Genomic DNA, 13,271 nt, shown 5'->3' on the forward strand with positions numbered 1-13,271 from the left:
TAAAGGGCATTATTGTCACCATAAAAGGTGGATAAAGGGCGTTATTGTCACCATAAAAGGTGACAGGAGGGTGTAATTGTCACCGTAAAAGGGGAATAAAGGGCGTTATTGTCACCTTAAAAGGTGAATAAAGTGCGTTATATTCACCATAAAATGTGACAGGAGGGCGTTATTGTCACCATAAAAGGTGGATAAAGGGCGTTATTGTCACCATAAAAGGTGAATAAAGGGTGTTATTGTCACCATAAAAGGTGAATAAAGGGCGTTATTGTCACCATAAAAGGTGGATAAAGGGCGTTATTGTCAGCATAAAAAGTGAATAAAGGGAGTTATTGTCACCATAAAAGGTGACAGGAGGGAGTTATTGTCACTATAAAAGGTGGATAAAGGGCGTTATTGTCACCATAAAGGGTGGATAAAGGGAGTTATTGTCACCATAAAAGGTGACAGGAGGGAGTTATTGTCACCATAAAAGGTGTATTAAGGGCGTTATTGTCACCATAAAAGGAGAAAAAACGGGCATTATTGTCACCATAAAAGGTGAATAAAGGGTGTTATTGTCACCATAAAAGGTGAATAAAGGGCGTTATTGTCACCATAAAAGGTGAAAGGAGGGTGTTATTGCCACCATAAAAGGTGAATAAAGGGTGTTATTGTCACCATAAAAGGTGAATAAAGGGTGTTATTGCCACCATAAAAGGTGGATAAAGGGCGTTATTGTCACCATAAAAGGTTAATAAAGGGCGTCATTGTCACCATAAAAGGTGAATAAAGGGCGTTATTGTCACCATAAAAGGTGGATAAAGGGCGTTATTGTCACCATAAAAGGTGGATAAAGGGCGTTATTGTCACCATAAAAGGTGACAGGAGGGTGTAATTGTCAGCGTAAAAGGTCAATAAAGGACGTTATTGTCACCATAAAAGGTGAATAAAGTGCGTTATATTCACCATAAAAGGTGACCGGAGGGTGTTATTGTCACCATAAAAGGTGAATAAAGGGCGTTATTGTCACCATTTTTTTTTATTTTTTTTTATTTTATTTCACCTTTATTTAACCAGGTAGGCTAGTTGAGAACAAGTTCTCATTTGCAACTGCGACCTGGCCAAGATAAGGCATAGCAGTGTGAACAGACAACACAGAGTTACACATGGAGTAAACAATTAACAAGTCAATAACACAGTAGAAAAAAGGGGAGTCTATATATACATTGTGTGCAAAAGGCATGAGAAGGTAGGCAAATAATTACAATTATGCAGATTAACACTGGAGTGATAAATGATCAGATGGTTATGTAAAGGTAGAGATATTGGTGTGCAAAAGAGCAGAAAAATAAATAAATAAAAACAGTATGGGGATGAGGTAGGTGAAAATGGGTGGGCTATTTACCAATAGACTATGTACAGCTGCAGCGATCGGTTAGCTGCTCAGATAGCAGATGTTTGAAGTTGGTGAGGGAGATAAAAGTCTCCAACTTCAGTGATTTTTGCAATTCGTTCCAATCACAGGCAGCAGAGAACTGGAACGAAAGGCGGCCAAATGAGGTGTTGGCTTTAGGGATGATCAGTGAGATACACCTGCTGGAGCGCGTGCTACGGATGGGTGTTGCCATCGTAACCAGTGAACTGAGATAAGGCGGAGCTTTACCTAGCATGGACTTGTAGATGAGCTGGAGCCAGTGGGTCTGGCGACGAATATGTAGCGAGGGCCAGCCGATTAGAGCATACAAGTCGCAGTGGTGGGTGGTATAAGGTGCTTTAGTGACAAAACGGATGGCACTGTGATAAACTGCATCCAGTTTGCTGAGTATAGTGTTGGAAGCAATTTTGTAGATGACATCGCCGAAGTCGAGGATCGGTAGGATAGTCAGTTTTACTAGGGTAAGTTTGGCGGCGTGAGTGAAGGAGGCTTTGTTGCGGAATAGAAAGCCGACTCTTGATTTGATTTTCGATTGGAGATGTTTGATATGGGTCTGGAAGGAGAGTTTAGAGTCTAGCCAGACACCTAGGTACTTATAGATGTCCACATATTCAAGGTCGGAACCATCCAGGTTGGTGATGCTGGTCAGGCGTGCGGGTGCAGGCAGCGAACGGTTGAAAAGCATGCATTTGGTTTTACTAGCGTTTAAGAGCAGTTGGAGGCCACGGAAGGAGTGCTGTATGGCATTGAAGCTCGTTTGGAGGTTAGATAGCACAGTGTCCAAGGACGGGCCGGAAGTATATAGAATGGTGTCGTCTGCGTAGAGGTGGATCAGGGAATCGCCCGCAGCATGAGAAACATCATTGATATATACAGAGAAAAGAGTCGGCCCAAGAATTGAACCCTGTGGCACCCCCACAGAGACTGCCAGAGGACCGGACAGCATGCCCTCCGATTTGACACACTGAACTCTGTCTGCAAAGTAATTGGTGAACCAGGCAAGGCAGTCATCCGAAAAACCGAGGCTACTGAGTCTGCCAATAAGAATACGGTGATTGACAGAGTCGAAAGCCTTGGCAAGGTCTATGAAGACGGCTGCACAGTACTGTCTTTTATCGATGGCGGTTATGATATCGTTTAGCACCTTGAGCGTGGCTGAGGTACACCCGTGACCAGCTCGGAAACCAGATTGCACAGCGGAGAAGGTACGGTGGGATTCAAGATGGTCAGTGATCTGTTTGTTGACTTGGCTTTCGAAGACCTTAGATAGGCAGGGCAGGATGGATATTGGTCTGTAACAGTTTGGGTCCAGGGTGTCGCCCCCTTTGAAGAGGGGGATGACTGCGGCAGCTTTCCAATCCTTGGGGATCTCAGACGATATGAAAGAGAGGTTGAACAGGCTGGTAATAGGGGTTGCGACAATGGCGGCGGATAGTTTCAGGAATAGAGGGTCCAGATTGTCAAGCCCAGCTGATTTGTACGGGTCCAGGTTTTGCAGCTCTTTCAGAACATCTGCTATCTGGATTTGGGTAAAGGAGAACCTGGAGAGGCTTGGGCGAGTAGCTGCGGGGGGGGGGAGCTGTTGGACGAGGTTGGAGTAGCCAGGCGGAAGGCATGGCCAGCCGTTGAGAAATGCTTGTTGAAGTTTTCGATAATCATGGATTTATCGGTGGTGACCGTGTTACCTAGCCTCAGTGCAGTGGGCAGCTGGGAGGAGGTGCTCTTGTTCTCCATGGACTTCACAGTGTCCCATAGTGTCCCATAAAAGGTGAAAGGAGGGTGTTATTGCCACCATAAAAGGTGAATAAAGGGTGTTATTGTCACCATAAAAGGTGAATAAAGGGTGTTATTGCCACCATAAAAGGTGGATAAAGGGCGTTATTGTCACCATAAAAGGTGGATAAAGGGCGTTATTGTCACCATAAAAGGTGACAGGAGGGTGTAATTGTCACCGTAAAAGGTGAATAAAGGGCGTTATTGTCACCATAAAAGGTGAATAAAGTGCGTTATATTCACCATAAAATGTGACAGGAGGGCGTTATTGTCACCATAAAAGGTGGATCAAGGGCGTTATTGTCACCATAAAAGGTGAATAAATTGTGTTATTGTCACCATAAAAGGTGAATAAAGGGCGTTATTGCCACCATAAAAGGTGGATAAAGGGCGTTATTGTCACCATAAAAGGTTAATAAAGGGCGTCATTGTCACCATAAAAGGTGAATAAAGGGCGTTATTGTCACCATAAAAGGTGAATAAAGTGCGTTATTGTCACCATAAAAGGTGACAGGAGGGTCTTATTGTCACCATAAAAGGTGAATAAAGGGCGTTATTGTCACCATAAAAGGTGACAGGAGGGTGTTATTGTCACCATAAAAGGTGAATAAAGGACGTTATTGTCACCATAAAAGGTGACAGGAGGGTGTTATTGTCACCATAAAAGGTGAATAAAGGGAGTTTGTGGCACCATAAAATGTGACAGGAGGGTGTTATTGTCACCATTAAAGGTGACAGGGGGGTGTTATTGCCACCATAAAAGGTGAATCAAGGGCGTTATTGTCACCATAAAAGGTGGATAAAGGACATTATTGTCACCATAAAAGGTGAATAAAGGTTGTTATTGTCACCATAAAAGGTGAATAAAGGGTGTTATTGCCACCATAAAAGGTGGATAAAGGGCGTTATTGTCACCATAAAAGGTTAATAAAGGGCGTTATTGTCACCATAAAAGGTTAATAAAGGGCGTCATTGTCACCATAAAAGGTGAATAAAGGGCGTTATTGTCACCATAAAAGGTGGATAAAGGGCGTTATCGTCACCATAAAAGGTGACAGGAGGGTGTTATTGTCACCATAAAGGTGAATAAAGGGCGTTATTGTCACCATAAAAGGTGACAGGAGGGTGTTATTGTCACCATAAAGGTGAATAAAGGGCGTTTTTGTCACCATAAAAGGTGAATAAAGGGTGTTATTGTCACCATAAAAGGTGAATAAAGGGCGTTATTGTCACCATAAAAGGTGGATAAAGGGCGTTATTGTCAGCATAAAAAGTGAATAAAGGGAGTTATTGTCACCATAAAAGGTGACAGGAGGGAGTTATTGTGGATAAAGGGAGTTATTGTCACCATAAAAGGTGACAGGAGGGAGTTATTGTCACCATAAAAGGTGTATTAAGGGCGTTATTGTCACCATAAAAGGAGAAAAAACGGGCATTATTGTCACCATAAAAGGTGAATAAAGGGTGTTATTGTCACCATAAAAGGTGAATAAAGGGCGTTATTGTCACCATAAAAGGTGAAAGGAGGGTGTTATTGCCACCATAAAAGGTGAATAAAGGGTGTTATTGTCACCATAAAAGGTGAATAAAGGGTGTTATTGCCACCATAAAAGGTGGATAAAGGGCGTTATTGTCACCATAAAAGGTTAATAAAGGGCGTCATTGTCACCATAAAAGGTGAATAAAGGGCGTTATTGTCACCATAAAAGGTGGATAAAGGGCGTTATTGTCACCATAAAAGGTGGATAAAGGGCGTTATTGTCACCATAAAAGGTGACAGGAGGGTGTAATTGTCAGCGTAAAAGGTCAATAAAGGACGTTATTGTCACCATAAAAGGTGAATAAAGTGCGTTATATTCACCATAAAAGGTGACCGGAGGGAGTTATTGTGGATAAAGGGAGTTATTGTCACCATAAAAGGTGACAGGAGGGAGTTATTGTCACCATAAAAGGTGTATTAAGGGCGTTATTGTCACCATAAAAGGAGAAAAAACGGGCATTATTGTCACCATAAAAGGTGAATAAAGGGTGTTATTGTCACCATAAAAGGTGAATAAAGGGCGTTATTGTCACCATAAAAGGTGAAAGGAGGGTGTTATTGCCACCATAAAAGGTGAATAAAGGGTGTTATTGTCACCATAAAAGGTGAATAAAGGGTGTTATTGCCACCATAAAAGGTGGATAAAGGGCGTTATTGTCACCATAAAAGGTTAATAAAGGGCGTCATTGTCACCATAAAAGGTGAATAAAGGGCGTTATTGTCACCATAAAAGGTGGATAAAGGGCGTTATTGTCACCATAAAAGGTGGATAAAGGGCGTTATTGTCACCATAAAAGGTGACAGGAGGGTGTAATTGTCAGCGTAAAAGGTCAATAAAGGACGTTATTGTCACCATAAAAGGTGAATAAAGTGCGTTATATTCACCATAAAAGGTGACCGGAGGGTGTTATTGTCACCATAAAAGGTGAATAAAGGGCGTTATTGTCACCATAAAAGGTGAAAGGAGGGTGTTATTGCCACCATAAAAGGTGAATAAAGGGTGTTATTGTCACCATAAAAGGTGAATAAAGGGTGTTATTGCCACCATAAAAGGTGGATAAAGGGCGTTATTGTCACCATAAAAGGTGGATAAAGGGCGTTATTGTCACCATAAAAGGTGACAGGAGGGTGTAATTGTCACCGTAAAAGGTGAATAAAGGTCGTTATTGTCACCATAAAAGGTGAATAAAGTGCGTTATATTCACCATAAAATGTGACAGGAGGGCGTTATTGTCACCATAAAAGGTGGATCAAGGGCGTTATTGTCACCATAAAAGGTGAATAAATTGTGTTATTGTCACCATAAAAGGTGAATAAAGGGCGTTATTGCCACCATAAAAGGTGGATAAAGGGCGTTATTGTCACCATAAAAGGTTAATAAAGGGCGTCATTGTCACCATAAAAGGTGAATAAAGTGCGTTATTGTCACCATAAAAGGTGACAGGAGGGTGTTATTGTCACCATAAAAGGTGAATAAAGGGCGTTATTGTCACCATAAAAGGTGACAGGAGGGTGTTATTGTCACCATAAAAGGTGAATAAAGGACGTTATTGTCACCATAAAAGGTGACAGGAGGGTGTTATTGTCACCATAAAAGGTGAATAAAGGGAGTTTGTGTCACCATAAAATGTGACAGGAGGGTGTTATTGTCACCATTAAAGGTGACAGGGGGGTGTTATTGCCACCATAAAAGGTGAATCAAGGGCGTTATTGTCACCATAAAAGGTGGATAAAGGACATTATTGTCACCATAAAAGGTGAATAAAGGGTGTTATTGTCACCATAAAAGGTGAATAAAGGGTGTTATTGCCACCATAAAAGGTGGATAAAGGGCGTTATTGTCACCATAAAAGGTTAATAAAGGGCGTTATTGTCACCATAAAAGGTTAATAAAGGGCGTCATTGTCACCATAAAAGGTGAATAAAGGGCGTTATTGTCACCATAAAAGGTGGATAAAGGGCGTTATCGTCACCATAAAAGGTGGATAAAGGGCGTTATTGTCACCATAAAAGGTGACAGGAGGGTGTTATTGTCACCATAAAGGTGAATAAAGGGCGTTATTGTCACCATAAAAGGTGACAGGAGGGTGTTATTGTCACCATAAAGGTGAATAAAGGGCGTTTTTGTCACCATAAAAGGTGACAGGAGGGTGTAATTGTCACTGTAAAAGGTGAATAAAGGGCGTTATTGTCACCATAAAAGGTGAATAAAGTGCGTTATTGTCACCATAAAAGGTGACAGGAGGGTGTTATTGTCACCATTAAAGGTGACAGGAGGGTGTTATTGTCACCATAAAAGGTGGATAAAGGGTGTTATTGTCACCATAAAAGGTAACTAAAGGGTGTTACTGTCACCATAAAAGGTGACTGGAGGTGTTTTCCAGGTGAAGTTTTAATGCATGCACAGGTTTACAATAGGTCTGATTCAAAATGACAAACATGGGTATGTATGTATGGCGTACGATAAGTTGATAAATCTCAATGTTTTTGTACGTGCTCAGACTTTTCAGAACTGCAGAAAGCAGAAATGTAGTGTGAAATGTACACACCGGTTATAAAATGAGGCCACAGCAATGCATTTGGTTTGCTAAACTTGCTAGCTAAGTGGCTAGATGTCAAAGGTCAACCTTCTTGGTTACAGATTCTGGAACAACATCCCTGTTACCTATTGTTTTGTGTGTTTCTTAAAATAGCGGCTCTTGTGTGCGTTTCTGTTAATGCAGAATAACCCAGTATGGTACAGAAACGGTATGACAGTATTAAAATGTGAATAGCACTCACCCTTAGTAGTGACTCCACAATAATGACTTAAATGACAAAGTGAAAACAACAATACAAGTATACAGAATAAAAAATATTGCAAGATGTGTATCCAGTATGAAACAAGGCACTAAAGTAATACTGCAAAACAAAATCAGGGTAAAGGAAGCCTTATGTTTGGGGCAAATCCAACACAACACATCACTGAGTAACTGATTTGTTCTGATTAAGCATGGTTGTGGCTGCATCATGTTATGGGTATGCTTGATATCGGTAAAGACTGGGATAAACGAGATTTAAAAAAGAAACGGGGTGAAACTAGCCACAGGAAAACTCCCAGAGGAAAACCTGCTTCAGACTGCTTCACACCAGAGACTGGGAGATGAATTCACCTTTCAGCAGGACAACAACCTAAAACACAAGGCCAAATCGACACTGGAGTTTCTTACCATGAAGACTCTGAATGTTCCTGAGTGGCCAAGTTACAGTTTTGACTTAAATTTGCTTGAAAATCTATGGCAAAGAACCGAAAATGGCTGAGCTTGAAGAATTTTGAAAAGAGTAATGGGCAACTATCGCACAATCCAGGAGTATAAACCTCTTAGAGAAGAAAAAGACACAGCTGTAATTGCTACCAAAGGTGTTTCTAACTCGATACGAATAAAGGTCAATTTGAGTTTGATAATTTTTTCCGTCATCTTAAAAAAAAATGTATTAATTAAAAAATTCTTCCACTTTTACATTACATAATGTTTTGTGTCAATCGTTTACACAATAAAATATAAATAAATCCCGGGGGGGAATAATACTCGATGTATATGGAATTCTACGTGTAGAAATCACTCCTACCAAAAGGTTTAGCATTGTAATGTTCCCATCAGTGGATGGCAAAGAATCTTGTTTATATCTACAAGTGGCAATCTGCAGTTCAAACGATCACAACGCACCACCTGCCTCTGTTTTGGTAAACAGCTGAGGGATGAGGCTGGAGAAATGTAACCACTCTCAAATGCAATGGGCATATTCACTGAGTGTACAAAGCATGCTCTTTCCATGACGTAGACTGACCAGGTGAATCCAGGTGAAAGTTATGGTCCCTTATTGATGTCACCTGTTAAATCCACTTCAATCAGTGTAGATGAAAGGGCAGAGACTGGTTCAAGGAGGATTTTTATGCCTTGAGACAATTGAGACATGGATTGTGTATGTGTGCCAATCAGAGGGAGAATGGACTAGACAAATATTTAAGTGCCTTTGAACGGGGTATGGTAGTAGGTGCCAGGTTCACCAGTTGGTGTCAAGAACTGCAACACTGCTGGGTTTTTCACGCTCAACAGTTTCTCGTGTCTATCAAGAATGGTCCACCAGCTAAAAGAAAATCCAGCCAACTTGACAACTTAACTGTGGGAAGCATTGGGGTCAACAAGGGTCAGCATCACTGTGTGAACACTTTCATTGTAGCAATCGCAGATTGACCCTTTAACTATGACCCCTTGTATATAACATTAGTATGAACATTTTTAACAGACAATCATGATACATCCTTCCCTTCTTCAAGTTTCTTTCAAAACTATCCATCTAGTAATAACTGATTACACAGTAGCATTGGGCTACTGCGTTGGGCTACTGCGTTGGGCCACTGCGTTGGGCCACTGCGTTGGGCCACTGCATTGGGCTACTGCATTGGGCTACTGCGTTGGGCCACTGCGTTGGGCTACTGCATTGGGCTACTGTGTTGGGCTACTGCGTTAGGCTACTGTGTTGGGCCACTGCATTGGGCTACTGCATTGGGCTACTGCGTTGGGCTACTGCATTAGGCTACTGTGTTGGGCCATTGCATTGGGCTACTGCGTTGGGATACTGCATTGGGCAACTGTGTTGGGCTACTGCAGGCACTGATACAGGGGAAGTGACAGATGTCTTAGTTAAATGGTGTTGCTGTATTGTGACTGACCCTTCTGCCCCCTACAGCACAGCACGACTCTAACAATCAGCTCTGTCCAAACAAGAAACAACTACCACTGTCACTACCAACACCCCCTACCCGGAACACTGTCACTACCAACACCCCCTACCCGGAACACTGTCACTATCAACACCCCCTACCCAGAACACTGTCACTATCAACACCCCCTACCCATAACACTGTCACTATCAACACCCCCTACCCGGAACACTGTCACTATCAACAATCCCCTACCCGGAACACTGTCACTACCAACACCCCCTACCCGGAACACTGTCACTATCAACACCCCCTACCCAGAACACTGTCACTATCAACACCCCCTACCCATAACACTGTCACTATCAACACACCCTACCCGGAACACTGTCACTACCAACAATCCCCTACCCATAACACTGTCACTACCAACACCTCCTACCCGGAACACTGTCACTACCCAACACCCCCTACCTGGAACACTGTCACTATCAACACCCCCTACCCGGAACACTGTCACTACCAACACCCCCTACCCGGAACACTGTCACTATCAACAATCCCCTACCCGTAACACTGTCACTACCAACCCCCCCCTACCCGGAACACTGTCACTACCAACACCCCCTACCCATAACACTGTCACTATCAACAATCCCCTACCCGGAACACTGTCACTACCAACACCCCCTACCCGTAACACTGTCACTACCAACCCCCCCCTACCCGGAACACTGTCACTACCAACCCCCCCCTACCCGGAACACTGTCACTACCAACACCCCCTACCCGGAACACTGTCACTACCAACCCCCCCCTACCCGGAACACTGTCACTACCAACCCCCCCCTACCCGGAACACTGTCACTACCAACACCCCCTACCCGGAACACTGTCACTATCAACACCCCCTACCTGGAACACTGTCACTACCAACACCCCCTACCCGGAACACTGTCACTATCAACAATCCCCTACCCGGAACACTGTCACTACCAACACCCCCTACCCGTAACACTGTCACTACCAACCCCCCCCTACCCGGAACACTGTCACTACCAACAATCCCCTACCCGGAACACTGTCACTACCAACACCTCCTAACCGGAACACTGTCACAATCAACAATCCCCTACCCAGAACACTGTCACTACCAACAATCCCCTGCCCGGAACACTGTCACTACCAACAATCCCCTACCCGGAACACTGTCACTACCAACACCTCCTAACCGGAACACTGTCACTATCAACAATCCCCTACCCAGAACACTGTCACTACCAACAATCCCCTGCCCGGAACACTGTGACTATCAACAATCCCCTACCCAGAACACTGTCACTACCAACACCCCCTACCCGGAGCACTGTCACTATCAACAATCCCCTACCCGGAACACTGTCACTACCAACACCCCCTGCCCAGTCCAGACTCCTGTCAGCTAGCTAATGTCCCCTGACAGTGAATTAGAATAGCCACTAAAAAAATTGGGAGAGTGAGTGAGAAAGACAGAGAATGAAAGAGAGGGAGAGAGGGAGAAAAAGAGAGAGAGAGAGAGAGAGAAGAACTCATCTGTGTCACAAGCTACCCCCTTGGGCAATCAAGAGAAAGAGAGAGAATGAAAGAGAGGGAGAGAGGGACGGGAGGGAGAAAAAAAGAGAGAGAGAGAGGGAAGAACTCATCTGTGTCACAAGCTACCCCCTCGGGCAATCAAGAGAAAGAGAGAGAATGAAAGAGAGGGAGAGAGGGACGGGAGGGAGAAGGAAAGCTAGGGAGAGAGGGACAAGAGGGATAAAGAGAGAGAGAGAGAGAGGGATGGGAGGGAGATGGAAAGAGAGAGAGAGAGAGAGGGAAGGGAGGGAGAAGGAAAGAGAGAGAGAGAGGGACGGGAGGGAGGGAGATGGAAAGAGAGAGAGAGAGGGAAGGGAGGGAGAAGGAAAGTGAGAGAGAGAGAGAAGGAAGGGAGGGAGAAGGAAAGAGAGAGAGAGAGATAGACGTGAGGGAGAAGGAAAGAGAGAGAGAGGGACGGGAGGGAGGGAGATGGAAAGAGAGAGAGAGGGAAGGGAGGGAGATGGAAAGAGAGAGAGAGAGGGACGGGAGGGATAAGGAAAGAGAGAGAGGGATGGGAGGGAGATGGAAAGAGAGAGAGAGAGAGGCGGGAGGGAGAAGGAAAGAGAGAAAACGCAATCATTAGCAACTGGTGGTCCTTGCTCCAGCAAATGGCAGTTTGAGAGGAGATTTATTCAGAGTCCTGGCTGGAAGTGATTTATTTATTTCAGCAGAGGCTGTGAGATCATTAACCTCCGCTGTGTCTCTGGGGAACAGGCATCTGTGCCCCCCCCCCCCTCCCCCATGTATGCTCACACAAAAAGGCCCCCATGCGACACGCCTGCCTCTATGGCCCAGACTCGAGGATGGAAGACGGGGGTTATCTGGCTCATTTCCACTGGCAGAACCAGGAGGAACCGGGACAAAGAACTAACGAGAACAAAGCACATTGGACCAGAGGCCTGGGTGAGGGGGGCTGTCCAACGAGCCAGAGGAAGACTGGGGTCCCTGGTGTGTCTTCTAATGGAAGATGTGGAGGGTCAGAGAAAGACCAAGCTCACTTGTTGATGTGTCTCCATCAGTTTCAATTTATGGCCATCTCCTGATTTAATATGAGCATCAATATGGAGCCATTTTTTTTTTTTTATCACAGAATCATCTATTTATCAAAGCTTTTATTAATCATCAATCGATGACAATATAATTAAAGAAGCACGTTCATATATTTCTAGACATCCTCATACCGAAGTGTGGTGGTCACCTCTGTGTGGCTCTGAAATAGAGAATCACAGTACAATTCACCTCAAAGGTGTCTCAAAAGCAATGCAACATCCAAGTTTGCATCACTAATGTGCCGTAACTAGATGTAACTCACACCAACTTACCAAAATGAGATGACATGATCAGAGCTAATAATGCAATGCATTATTTACCAACTTACTGTGATTAATCAAATCATATGTTATTTGTCACATGTTTGGTAAACAACAGGTGTAGACTAACAGTGAAATGCTGACTTACGGTCCCTTCACAATACAGAGAGAAACATCTATAAAAATAATAACATGAGGAATACATCCACAATGAGGGTGGGTACAGGGTGTCTGAGATGATAGTATTGATTTTATCCATGACCAGCCTTTCAAAGCACTTCATGGCTACAGATGTGAGTGCTACGGGGTGGTAATCATTTAGGCAGGTTATCTTCTCTTCTTTGGGCACAGGGACTGTGGTGGTCTGCTTGAAACATGTTGTAATTACAGACTGGGTCAGGGAGAGGTTGTCAAAATGTCAGTGAAGACACATGCTCTGAGTACGTGTCCTGGTACTCCATCTGTTTGAATGTTAACCTGATTAAAGGTCTTACTCACATCGTCTCGAAGAGAGCATAGAAGGCATTTAGCTCGTCTGGTAGGCTCGCGTCACTGGGCAATGTTTTCTGTGTGTGGTGTAAATGTTTTCTGTGTGTGGTGTAAATGTTTTCTGTGTGTGGTGTAAATGTTTTCTGTGTGTGGTGTAAATGTTTTCTGTGTGTGGAGTAAATGTTTTCTGTGTGTGGTGTAAATGTTTTCTGTGTGTGGTGTAAATGTTATCTGTGTGTGTGGTGTAAATGTTTTCTGTGTGTGGAGTAAATGTTTTCTGTGTGTGGAGTAAATGTTTTCTGTGTGTGGTGTAAATGTTATCTGTGTGTGGAGTAAATGTTTTCTGTGTGTGGTGTAAATGTTTTCTGTGTGTGGTGTAAATGTTATCTGTGTGTGTGGTGTAAATGTTTTATGTGTGTGGAGTAA

Source organism: Oncorhynchus clarkii, chromosome 5 (genome assembly GCF_045791955.1).
Source record: "Oncorhynchus clarkii lewisi isolate Uvic-CL-2024 chromosome 5, UVic_Ocla_1.0, whole genome shotgun sequence".
NCBI lineage: Eukaryota > Metazoa > Chordata > Actinopteri > Salmoniformes > Salmonidae > Oncorhynchus > Oncorhynchus clarkii.